Source organism: Otolemur garnettii, unplaced genomic scaffold (genome assembly GCF_000181295.1).
Source record: "Otolemur garnettii isolate 467f Iridium unplaced genomic scaffold, OtoGar3 scaffold00073, whole genome shotgun sequence".
Lineage (NCBI taxonomy): Eukaryota > Metazoa > Chordata > Mammalia > Primates > Galagidae > Otolemur > Otolemur garnettii.
This window is the reverse complement of record NW_003852468.1, coordinates 9,848,374-9,861,836: the sequence shown is the minus strand read 5'-3', so window position 1 is coordinate 9,861,836 and position 13,463 is coordinate 9,848,374. Positions and strand designations below refer to the sequence as shown.

Here is a 13,463-nt window from a genome sequence, read left to right as displayed (position 1 = left end):
CTGAGGCAGGAGACTCACTTGAGCCCAGGAGTTGGAGGTTGCTGTGAACTGGGATGCCATGGCATAGCACTCTACCCAGGGGGATAGCTTGAGGCTCTGTCTCAAAAAAAAAAAAAAAAAACCAAGGGAAATGCTTCATTGACTTTATTATATTAGCTATATTCCTCCAGAAAATCTGGACTCAATGTGTAATACGATCACTCTTTAAGAATCCAGACAACTATCAAAAACAGAAAATAACCAGTATTAGCAAGCATGTGGAGAAACTGAAATCCTTATTTGTAGAAATATGAAATGGTACAGCTACCATGGAAACAATGTGGCTGGCTCGGCACCCGTAGCACAGTGGTTTCAGCTCCAGCCACATACACCAAGGGTGGTAGATTCAAACCCAGCCCAGGCCAGCTAAACAACAATGACAACTTCAACAAAAAATAGCCAGGCATTATGGCGGATGCCTGTTGTCCCAGCTACTTGGGAGGCTGAGGCAAGAGAATCGCTTAAGCCCGAGAGTTTGAGGTTGCTGTGAGCTGTGACTCCGTGGCACAAGGGCAACAAAGTGAGATTCTTGTCTCAAAAAAAGAAAAGAAAACAAAGTGGCAGTTCTCAAAAAATTAGAAATAACTGTGGTCCAACAGTTCCACTCCTGGCTATATATTCAAATGGACTACTTAGATAAACAAGAAATTTGAAAATATGTATCGCAAGAAACTTGAAAGTATGTTTCACAAGAAATTTGAAAATATGTATTTTCATTGACTTCATAAGTTTTATGTTAATATTTGATTCAATATTTATTGATAGCAATAAGATTTTAATTTATGTAATAATCATTTGATTCAATATTTGCCTATAGCTAATTACTGATTTCACGAACCAGAAGAGTAAATAAGCCAGAGGGGGAATGGCAGGGAATTGAGAAAATAAATCACACAAGAGGCATAGATTGCATCAAAGATAAAGAGATGCGATCAGGAGGTCTGGCGCACCTGATGACTACAGTCAGCACAGTGTGAACAGTTTTGTTTATATAGTACCTAAACAAGGTTGTGTATATTAACAATATTGCAAATTAGCAAGGAAAGCAAGTGGGAATATTTTTATCTTATAAGGTTGAGGAGAAATAACTGGATAAGTAAATGATGTGAGTCTTAGTACATGGGGTAAAGATTAACTTCAGGAAGAGGCGGCTTTGTGCTGTTAAGTAAAAGATAGGAAAGTATACAGAAGCGACCTGTATACAGAAAGTATACAGAAGCGAAAGTGTACAGAAGCAGTGGGAGCAAGGAGAAAGGGCTATTGTTTTAGGAAGGGAGAAGCAGCTGGGGGTCGTTCCCTAAAGGCATCTCCTAGGCTGCGGGGATTCTGCTGGCTCAGTCTGCACTCCACATACTGATCTAAAATAGACATCAGATTGACTTTTTAATTCTTCCTTCTATTTAGATTGGGTTGGCAGAGGTGATTCAAATTACTCATTTAGCAATGAATTATAAAACACCTAGTGTGTGCTAGGCAACATACTGCACTGGTCATAGATAAAATTTCCTACCTCAAAAAATTACTAAAAAGAATATGTGATAATCACATAGATGTTTGAAATTGCAGCAGGCACCATTTTAAGTAGTCTAATCAGTCTCATCATTTCCCTTCCTTATGTGTATCAATCAAATCAGGGGTTAGTCCGAGAAGCAGAACTGCTGGAATATACTGTATATAAGGAATTTGACCTTATGCTATTATGGGAGCTAGTTAAGTAGCCTATAATACTGTTATCACTCTTTGATCCTGGAGCTTGAAGTCTGTAGGGCAGGTATGTAAGAAAAGAAGATGGATGTTAGTGGGAGACAGTAGGAACAAGTAGAAATCACAAGCACAGACTGAAGCCCTTGTCAGTTTATTATCTCTGATCTTGATAGTGAGGTGGTCCTTTATCACCAGTCCATCACAAACACCTGTCTAAACGTCAGAGACACCAAATGATCAGTGAAAGGATGAACACGCCCAGCTATAACTGTGAGTCAACACAGAGGCATTAAGAGCTACAAAATAGTTGCAGCTTCACATTCGCCCTCCAGATCATGTTTAAGAATTTCTTGTGGCTCCTGGTGACCAGAATATTCACAGAAGAGTATTCTGGAAAATGTAGTTCAGCCTAATTGAGTCAACAAAATACAAACCACCACAATAACTATCCTGCCAATAAATGTTACCTAAATGGATAATACTTAAAAATTTCACTCCTATGGTGGCACCTGTGGCTCGAAGGAGTAGGGCAGTGGCCTCATATGCCAGAGGTGGTGGGTTCAAACCCAGCCCCAGCCAAAAAAAAAAAACTGCAAAAAACAAACAAAAAAAAATTCTACTAGGAAATCAAAATATCTGATAAAACATGGAGAGAGCACAAAGGTGACTGAGCAGACATGGTGTCTGAGCTGGCATTTGAGAGAGGAAGTTAGCCAAAAGTGTCTAGGAGATTAGAGTCCTCTAGACTCTAGAGGACTCATAGAGTCCTCCTAGAGGGCAGCATTCGTGACAGTAGAGAAGACGTAGGAGAGTGTGACATTTAAAAACTTTGAAGGAGTTTCAGAGTGAAATATACACAGCAATTATACTAGTGTTCTTAAGTGCTATGCTTAGAAGTTGGATTTTGTTCCTGTGAACGGAGGGCAACCCCCCAGTAGGTTTTAAGCAGAGGAATGATGATTACATTTTTGTTTCAGAAAAATCACTAGCGGCTCGGCGCCTATAGCTCAACCAGCTAAGGCGCCAGCCACGTACACCTAAGGTGGCGGGTTCGAATCCCCAGCCTGGACCCGCCAAACAACAATGACGGCTGCAACCAAAAAATACCCGGGCGTTGTGGCGAGCGCCTGTGGTCCCAGCTACTTGGGAGGCGGAGGCAGGAGATTCGCTTGAGCCCAGGAGTTGGAGGTTGCTGTGAGCTGTGATGCCACGGCACTTTGCCCAGGGGGACAGCTTGAGGCTCTGTCTCAAAAAAAAAAAAAAAGAAAAAGAAAAATCACTAGCAACAATACAGAGGATGGTTGGGAGGGGCAACCAGTTAGGCAGTTAGAGGATCCAGTTAGGCTGCTGGATCATTCTAACTAAATGACATTGAGGGCTCTGTCAGTACAGATGAAAAGGAAGGAGCTGATGAGAAATAGGCAACATTAGTAGGGTTTGACTAGGGAGAATGTAGAATGTAAGAAGTCAGGTTTCGTGCTTGAGAGACGAAAGGGAGGTGTTCATTACGATTTGTAATACCTGCAGGAGGAACTATACCGGATGGATATAAAATTTGTGTGCAGTTTAAAATAGTTTGACATAGTAAATTGTATACGAACTTTACGGACATGTTGTATTTCAGGAATAAATAGGGTCAAGTTAAGAGCTATGAAAGAACATCAATGTTTGAGGCATGGAAGAGGAAAGAATGGCCAGTCATTGGAGGAAAACCAGCAAAGAGCAGTGTCAAAAAATTGGGAGTAGAGAGTTCCATGTAGAAAGAGTAAATCATAACCAATTTTTCAGGGTGATTAAAACTGAAAGTGCCACTGAGAATCAATAGTTTGGAGGTCTTTGATGACTTCAGAGTAGTAATTTTGGTTGAGTGGTAAGGACAGAAGAGAGATTGATTATTGTGGTGTAAAAGGATTCAAAGACAATAAGGAAGTAGACATAGAATAATTTCCAGAACACTGCATACCTCAGTAGCTAGCTAGAGGGAGCCAAAGATCAGCTCAGGGGAACTTTCCAGACGAGAAAGGCTTGAATGAATAAAAGAAGTCAATCAATTGAAGGAAGAGGAGGATGAAATGGTAACGGGGAAGATGACCCATAAAACCTCTAAGTGGGAGAATAACATTCAGATGATAGATGGAGGAAATACCGTTCAATTGAACAGAAACTTCTTCAAATAAAACTGAAAGATGAAGATGGATCTTGAAAGAATGAAGTCTTCCAATGGCAGAACAGGAAGCTCATTCAGCAATCAATTATAAAAAGCATACCACAGGTCAGGCACTGCTAGAAACTAGGGTATGACAATGTGGATGTCCACAGAGCTTATTTTTTCACAATCTAGACATTGAATAATATAAGTGTTGGAAGGGACGACAGTCTCACTTTTCGCCCCTTGGTAGAGTGTGTGGCACAGCTCACAGCAGCCTCAAACTCCTGGGCTAAAGTGATTCTCTTGCCTTAGCCTCCCAAGTAGCTGGGACTACAGGTGCCCGCCACAATGCCCAGCTATTTTTAAAGAGGTCTCCCTCTGATTCAGGCTGGTCTTGAACCTGTGAGCTCAGGCAATCCATGCAGCTTAGCCTCCCAATGGCTGGAATTACAGGCATGAGCCACTGTGCCTGGCCTAAGCATTCCTAATGTTAAAACTGTGGGTACATATAATAAGGGAATATATAATAAGGGAACTTAATCTGGCATGGGGGGGGATTATGAAAAGTCTTCTAGAACAGTTTGTTCTTAATTGATATCTGAAGGCTGGAAAGATGATCAAACAGAATGAAGAGTTTGTGCGAAGCCCTTGATGTGGAAAAGAGTGAATGGCACCTTGAAAAACAACACCAGAGTGACTGGAGCACAAAAGGGGTAGGGGACTGTGACAGGAGATAATGGGGAAGTAGACCATCCTGATTATGATCCTTTTTGGTCATAAATAGGGAATTTTATATTCTTTTAAAAGAATGGAAATCCATTTTTTAAAAAAAGACATCAAGCAGAGGAAATTACAGATAATATATCAAAAGAGTACTCAGCAAACTTTTTCTTTCTTTTTTTTGAGACAGAGTCTCACTCAGTCACCCTGCATAGAGTACCCTGACATCATCATAGCTCACAGTAACCTCAAATTCTTGGGCTCAAGTGATCCTCTTACTTCAGCCTCCCAAGTAGTTGGGAGTACATGTGTCTGCTACCACACTCAGCTAATTTTTCTATTTTTAATAGAGACAGGATCTTGTTCTTGCTCAGGCTGGTCTCAAACCTCTGACCTCAAGGGATCCTCTCTCTTCAAGCTCCCAGAGTGGCAGGTGTGTGCCACTATGTCCAGCCCCATTTTCATTTATTGTTATTGTAATCACAAATTTATTCCTATCAACATTCCACACTTTCTGTTGTGCTGCCTATTCTGGGTTCTTTTTTTTTTCTTTATATTTTATTATAATTCCAATGATTTTTTTTCTCTATTAGTTTGAGTTATATACTCTATGCTTATCATGATTACTCTAGAACAGTGATTTTCAAATGGTGTGCCATGAGAGGATCTTAGGTGGGCCAGAAAAATGTTTAAAGATTGTTCATTCGTTTCAAAAGACATTGAAAGCACAGTAAGTATATTCTTTTTCTTTTTTTTCGCTCTTTTTTTTTTTTTGATCAACATGGTTTAAGCATGCCACAGAAATTTAACTATAGGTTCGAGCATGCTGGGAGATAAAAAAGTTTGAAAGACCATGTTCTAGAAATTTTAACACCTCTCTTAACTTCTCTTTCATGTTTTCATTTTGCCTCTCTGTGTTGTATTTCTTGTCCACTATTTCCCTTTAACAGCGTTTCTAACTTGCTGTTCATCCCCACTATTGAATTTCTGTTTTAGTCCATTTGTGCTTCTATAACAGAATATCTGAGACTTGGTAATTTGTAAAGAACAGAATTTTATTTTTCATGGTTATGGGGGATGGGAAGTACAAGATCAAGTTGCCAACCAAATGAGCGAAGACTGCAATCCGCTTCTGAATGACACCTTCTTGCTGCATCTTCTGGAGAGGAGTATTGTCCCTTCACATGCAGAAGGGACAGGAGGGTAAGAAAGAGAGGACTCTTCTGTAATATTCCATTCAGAGGACAAAGCCCTTGTAATGTAATCACCTTTCAAAAGGCCCCTCCTCTCAATACCACCACAATGGGGACTAAGTTGCAATAGGAATTTTGGAGGGGACATATTTAAACCGTAGCAATTTCTAATTTCAATTATTATAGTTTACATTCTATTTATCACGTTTCAAATTCACCTAGGTCTTTTAGTACTTTTTTGGTCTTTTCATGATATTTTCAGGTCTTGGTCTCCGGGCTTTGCAGTTTATTGTTTCTGCTGTTTCTCACATGGTGATTTGCTTACTTTTGTGGGCTTGTGCGTGTGTGCATGTGTGTGCACGTGCCTGTGTGTTTTATTGTTCGCTCATTTTATTGAACTTCGTGGACATCTTGTGGAGAAGACATTCTTCCACAGATAATTTGTGCATTTTCTTCTGCCGGACTCCTGATGCATAGAATCAATATAAAGAACGAATTTAAACTTGAGATTTTTGAGGTTACCCCAAATAGTACAAAGTCTGGCCTAAAACTTCCTAAAGTTGGCTTTGTGGTTAGGAATTCCCAAGGAAAAGTCATTTTGTTTTGCTTCATTTTTCACTTTGTTCCCCTCTACCCAGAGTCAAGATTGAGATAAGAGAGTATGTCAGGCAGAATTCTTCAATGGCCCAAGGTCTCTGCTCCCTTGTATTTCCCCCAGTAGATGGAATCCCTTCCCCTAAATGTAGATGAGATTGGTGACTTTCAGCTAATCAATGGACTATAACAAAGGTGATAGGCTGTCACTCCCATCATTACCTTTTGTTTCATAGGACTCCATCTTGGCAGCCTGAAGAGAGTGACTCTCTGTGATTTTGAGAAAGCAAACTGCCATGTTGTGAACGACCAGTGGAAAGAACCTTGTGGCAGGGACCTGTACCTCTAGAACCTGAGGACAGACTCCAGCGGACTAGTAAGAAACCAGGGTTCTCAGTCATATAAGCCCAAGGAAATCAGTTTATCCAACAACTAGAGAGAATTTGGAAATACATGTTCCTCTCAAGCCTCTAAGAAGAACATAGCCCTGGCCAATACCTGGATTGCAGCGTGGTGAGACCCTGAAGCAGCGAATCCTGATAAGACATGCTCAGGGCTCTAACGCATAGAAACCATAGATAATAAATGTGTATTGTTTTTGTTTGTTTGTCTACTTGTCTCCCTTGGTAGAGTGATGTGACCTCACAGCTCACAGCAACCTGAAACTCCTGGGCTTAAGCAATTCTCTTGCCTGGGATTACAGGCACCCACCACAATGCCTGGCTATTTTTAGAAGGGAGATCTCGCTCTCACTCTCGAACCTGTGAGCTCAGGCAATCCACCCGCCTAGGCTTCCTAAGTGCTGGGATTACAGGCATGAGCCACTGCACCCCTCCTTAAATGCGTATTGTTTTAAGCTTCTAAATGTGTGATCATTTGTTATGCACCAATAGAAAATTAATACAGCAAGGATCCCTACCACCTCCATCTGTGACATGAATTCCTTCCTTACCAAGGAACCCTTTTCAGAAAGTATGATCCAAATTTCCACCTTTGTGCAAGTTTCCAGGGGTGTTCCACCTATGGCCCATAGGCCACATGCGAATTATTTGAGGACTATTTTGTTTATCTGTTGTGTTAGATATCATGAAAATCATGCACAGATCTTTTTTTGCTCATCAGCTTTCATTAGTGTTTTTGTATTGAATGTGTGGTGCGAAATAACTTTCCTTCTTCCAATGTGTCACAGATTTAAAAAAAGAAAGGTTGAGGCTCTGTGCCCATAGCACAGTGGTTACAGCACCAGCCACCTACACCCAGGGTGGCGGGTTCCAACCCGGCCCGGGCCAACTACACAGCTGCAGCAGAAAGATAGCTGGGCATTGTGGCAGGTGCCTGTAGTCCCAGCTACTTGGGAGGCTGAGGCAAGAGAATCACTTAAGCCCAAGAGCTTGAGGTTGCTGTGAGCTATGATGCCATAGCACTCTACCAAGAGCGACATAGTAAGACTCTGTCTCAAAAAATAAATAAATAAATAAAAATTTAAAAAAGGTTGGACACACCTTGGAGTTAGACTTTGTTTTCTGACCTTGCTTGCCCATGTGGCCTTTAAACCCAACCCTCAGGTCAACAAAAATTGATGACCATACCCAGAGCAAACACCAGCTTCAGGTTCAAGTTCACTTAATCTTTATTTCAGATCTTTGAGGATTTTCCACAGCTACTTCAACCATGCATTTTTAAAGTATGGTATTTAAAATATTTTATCCAGAATTTGATTTTTTTTTTTAATGAGAAGATTTCTTTAAATATCTAGTCTTCTGTATGCTTGGGAATTTCCATTGACTCTTCAGCCCATTGAAGTTTAATTTCTTCCCCTAACACACCCCAAGCTGCTGGAGCAAAATATTTTATTAATCTCTTAACTTCCAAATCCAGCCCCCTCTCTCCAGTCCTCATCGTCCTTGGCCTTCTCTCAGCAGCATTTGGCATGGTCGTCTGCAGCTTGGTCCTTCCTTCCCTTCCTGTGCCGGCTTCTAATAGCATATGCTTATAGCTGTTTCTGCTGTGACGGTTTCTTCTCGATTTCTCTAGCTGACTCCACTTGTTCTGCCTTCCTCTAAAATACTGGTGCTCCTCAGAGTTCTATCCTAGGAATTGTATTCTCATTCTTCACACCGTATCTGGTTGATCTTATCCATTCCTATGGCTTCTGCTATCACTTATATGCTGATGAATTCCTAGTCTCTATCTCAAATAGTATTTGGAAGAATTGGTTAGTTTAAGTGAGATGAGAAACTATCCCGAAAGCTCAGTAGCTTAACGTGGAAAAGCTTGGGTGTTACCTGTATAAAGTCCACGGCAGGTCCAGATGACTCTAGAAAAACTGCAATGACTCAGTGATCCAGCTTTAGAGCTTTTGACTTCTCTTCTCATCACAAAATCTCCATAATTGTCCTCAATGGCGGGGGAGGGGAGGCTAGAGGAAGTCTCGCATCAGCAATTAAATGCCTTTGGATGAAGGGAACATGGGTCACTTCATTGATAATCACATGATATTACCCAACCACAAGCCAGGCTCCACACCAGAAGGAGAGGAAGCCTGGTTATTGGTGAGAACAAGTACTGCCTATTACAGAAATCTAGATCTCTGTCTTGAGCCCCAGATCTATGTACCCAACTGCCTTCTTGACATCTAGAGGCCAGTGTGCACAAAATTAAACTGATTATTTATCTTTAATCCTATAGTTCCTTCTTTTATATTTCCAATGTTAGTTAACGGATACAGTGCAGAAAACTGGTAGGTACGCCAATCGCTTCTCTTTCCCTTTCTTTTCTCTCACACCTAATGAGTGACTAAATTCGTCACCTATTCGCTCTACCTCTTCTTTCCCATGGGCTTTGTCTCCGCCTCCATCATCCTAGTTTCTTACCTGATACTCTGCAATACCAAAGGCCTATTTTATTTTATTTACTAAGCCACCTTATTTTCCTCACCCTCAATGCAAAGAAATAAAATGTAATCTGAGGGCAGTGCCTGTGGCTTAGTGAGTAGGGCACCGTCCCCATATACCGAGGTGGTGGGTTCAAACCCAGCCCCAGCCAAAACTACAACAAAAAAATAGCCGGGTGTTGTGGCAGGTGCCTGTAGTCCCAGCTACTCAGGAGGCTGAAGCAAGAGAATCGCCTAAGCTCAAGAGTTGTAGGTTGCTGTGAGCTGTGACACCACAGCACTCTACCAAGGGTGACAAAGCAAGACTCTGTCTCTAAAATATATATATATATATATATATTCTGAAGAAAAATATGTCCTTATTATTGACAATAAAAAGAGTCTGCAGGCATGGACATTCTGTACAATAGGGAACACTTAATGACTCAAGTGGATCAATGCACCATTTTGATTCAGATCCACTGAATAGAATCTTCTCCATATCTGGTGACTGGACTATCTCCAGGGAGGCTGTGATAGACGGAACCATTTTTGTGGTATCCCCTGATCTCACTAAATAAGAAAAGACCCTACACAAGAAATTATAATGATCAATTTGTCTATAAATTGTATCCTTAAGCCCTTTAGTATAAGCTGGAAAAAAGGCCCCTTTCTTGAGCGTGTGGATAAAAGTATTACTATGATCTAAAAACTGTTGAATCGATATTATGTTGCTATAATGAGCATAAGGTACACATTGAAACCACTGTCAGATTAAGAAACTTCCACAACTTGTCTCAATTCTTCAAATAATGAAGCAAGTTCCCTTTCTAGGCTGACAATTAGTCCCGTACTGACATTGCTGCTGGCTATGAAACTTACCACCAATTGTAAATGATTAAATTGAACCACTTGGTAGGTGTGACAGGAATGATGATACTTTTGTTTTTGGAAAGTCCAAGTTTGCACCCTTGGTCAGTTGCAATCGCAAAAGTAGATGAGAAACTTGGTCACAAAGCATGTTCTGGAGCATTATCATTGGCCACTTTAATAACAGGTACTCCATCTCTATCTGACACAGCAATAGCATGGAGTCAGTTAACACTTGGTAACAGGAATCGCTTCAGGTCATCCACCATGACGAACCCTTCCTCTCTCAGGATCAGTCTCCATGCCTGGGTTTCTGGCCTGCCCTGTTCTCTCTACTGTCACTTCAGGGATAGCTTCAAAGAAGGTTCCTCTACAAGCCATTGTCACATGACTCTTGATGACTCTTGACCTAGTGGGACTTCCAAGAAATACCAAAGGACTCTTCACCCACAGACTGGCACGTCACCATTGCCTCTGTCCACACACACACACACACACACACACACACACATTCTGTTGCCTAAACCCAACAGAAAACTGGTAGTTACACCAATCTCATATTACTCATATTTCTCCTCTTTCCATTGCCTGTAAGGTAAAGTGTGTTTAGGGCCCACCATTATCTGGCCGTCTTTCCTCTCCAGCCTTTCCTTTTCCATTCCCCACCCTCCCCACCCCCCATTCCACATATCACCACTCTATGGTGAAATACTTGCATTTCCCTAAACGTGACCAGCATGACAAAGCATGCCTCTGCTCATGCTGTCCCTCGGCCTGTAACAGACACAGTTCCTCCCTCTGTCAGCCTACAAAATGTGATTCATCTTTGAAGACACAAGTCAGACATCATCTCCTCTGTGAGGATTTTCTAAACACCTACCCTCCTCCTTTTTTTCTCTTCTGGGTCCCACTCCACCCTATACGGACATCTCACATACCATCTGCAACATTTCATTATGCTTATTTATGTGGCTGGCCAGTCTGGAACATAGTTTTGCAAATGAATGAAGATATCTGCCTCTCTACAAAACTGCAAAATCCCTCAAGTTGTGGATGATGTCTTACTCATCATTGTCTCTCTGGGGCTTAGTAGACTGTCTAGGCCATATTAGGTGCTCAGTAAATGTCTGATTCATTAATCAATCTTCCCTTTAAGTCTTGAACCACTTTTTCCTTCTCCGGCTCCTCTTCCTCCTTCTCACCCTTTGGTGATACCCTTGATCATGGCCTGACTTTTTTTTTTTTTTTTTTTTTTTTGAGACAGAGCCTCAAGCTGTCCCTCTGGGTACAGTGCTGTGGCATCACAACTCACAGCAACCTCCAACTCCTGGGCTCAAGCGAGTCTCCTGCCTCAGCCTCCCAAGTAGCTGGGACCACAGGCACCCGCCACAACGCCTGGCTATTTTTTGGTTGCAGCCATCATTGTTGTTTGGCGGGCCCGGGCTGGATTCGAATCCTCCACCTTAGGTGTATGTGGCTGGCGCCTTAGCCACTTGAGCCACAGGCGCTGAGCCCACCTGACTTTTTATCTTCCCTTGGTTTTGTTGCCTAAATATCTCTCAAATCTATTGACATCTCTTCATCTCTCCACTGCTACCATCCTAGTCCAGGTTACTATTACCCCTCAACTGGATCACTGCACTAACTTCTCAACCCATCTATTCATATCTTTTCCGGGTATCTTCCAATCTGTTCTCTCTCCCCCAATTTTAGTGGTTGTTCAAGATGAAAATCTGACCATGTTACCCTTTGTTTAAATACCTTTAGTATAGATATACCCACTTCTCTTACAACAAAGACAAAAGTGCTGAGAGACTGGCTGCTTCCTGCCTCTTCAGCCTCCTTCTCACCAGGTTCCACCCCATCCCCACTCCAGTGTCATCTCACATGGAAGAGAGATGAGGCGATCTCCACCACATCCTTGCTCTTTCAGCTATTTCCTCTGAACTTTCTCTTCCTTTTGGTCTGATGGATCTCTGCCTCACATGTCAGATTTCAGACTGAATGTTTTCCTCCAGAAAGGCTTCCCTGGTCCCCTGCCCCTGTGTTATAGGCACACACAGCATTGAGTCCACAGCAGAGGTAGTAGCCACGATTTACTATTTACTTCTTTGCATGGTAAGGGCCTCCTTTACTAGTCTGAAAGTTCCATGAAGACAGAAAAAGGATATTTTTGCTCTTCACAATATCCTCAAAGCTTACAACAGTATATGATACATAGTCAATGTTAAGGAAATGTTTTTGGAGTAAATGAAAAAATGAATTCTCTCAGCCACTGACGATCAAGAATTTGAAGTTAATTATTGAGTCATCCTGCTAGTTTGTTCCCCATATCCAGGTCCCAAGTTGTGTGTTCTCCAATCTTATCACACCCGTGGCTTCTTTCCCATTCCTGGTGCCCACACACTTACTAAATGATACCCAGAGTATCACAATACCCTCCAACTTATTTCCTTGTCTTTTTACTTACCTGTAATTTATCTCATATGGTATTGTATATTTTTTCTTACAGGCCATGTTTGTTATGTTATATTACAATCAAAGACTTTTAGTTCTTCCTTATACCAAAATATACTTTATATATTTTGCTTGGATTGAAAGCTCCCCACCATCTGGCTGTAATCCATCTACATAACTATTTTCCACCTCCCACCCTCTTCAAATGCCCCACTCTTGAATGATGCTGATATCCCAGAAAGGCATATCTTGAGTCCCAGCCACCACTGCTGGGCCTGGGACACACACTCATGCAGCCTCATTTTTTTCCCACCATCCAAAGCCTATCCTTGCTGCAGCTTGAGGTTCACCTGCAAGCCCTGGCCTGATTTAAGTACTATTATATAAGTACTGCTTGGCCAGTTCTCCCCTTCTTCCACATCTGTGAGTTGCTCTTCCCTTGGCCTGAAAGCCTCTTCTCCAGGCTCTCAGCCTACATAATGCCTTCCTACTCTCAGGTTCTCAGGGTAAATGTCCACTCCTTGGAGTCTCCTCCAGTCTTCCATCTGATCTAAAGATAGTCTTCCATTATTTGCTCTCTAGCTAGCACCATTTCTTTCCTTCATGACCCTCAACACAATATGTTATTCATCTACCATTTACTTGTCCATTTATTTTCTCAAATAGATGGCAGGCTCCATGAGGAAAGGAACCTATCTTGCTCTCTGAAAGACCCACAGTACCTAGCCCACTTGATGGCCCATAGCATGTATTTAATAAGTATATTTATTAATATTATTTTATAAATAAATATTTATAAATGATTCACCTTCCCTTTACTTATAAAGTAAATCGTAAGTATTATAATACCTTATAACAGTACTTA

The 13,463-nt window shown here is 41.5% G+C and overlaps 1 pseudogene; it reads right to left on the bottom strand.

Moving 5' to 3' along the window:
• Window positions 1–10,045: 10,045 nt before the first annotated feature.
• LOC100962998 lies at window positions 10,046–10,410 on the bottom strand (annotated as a pseudogene).
• Window positions 10,411–13,463: the final 3,053 nt, after the last annotated feature.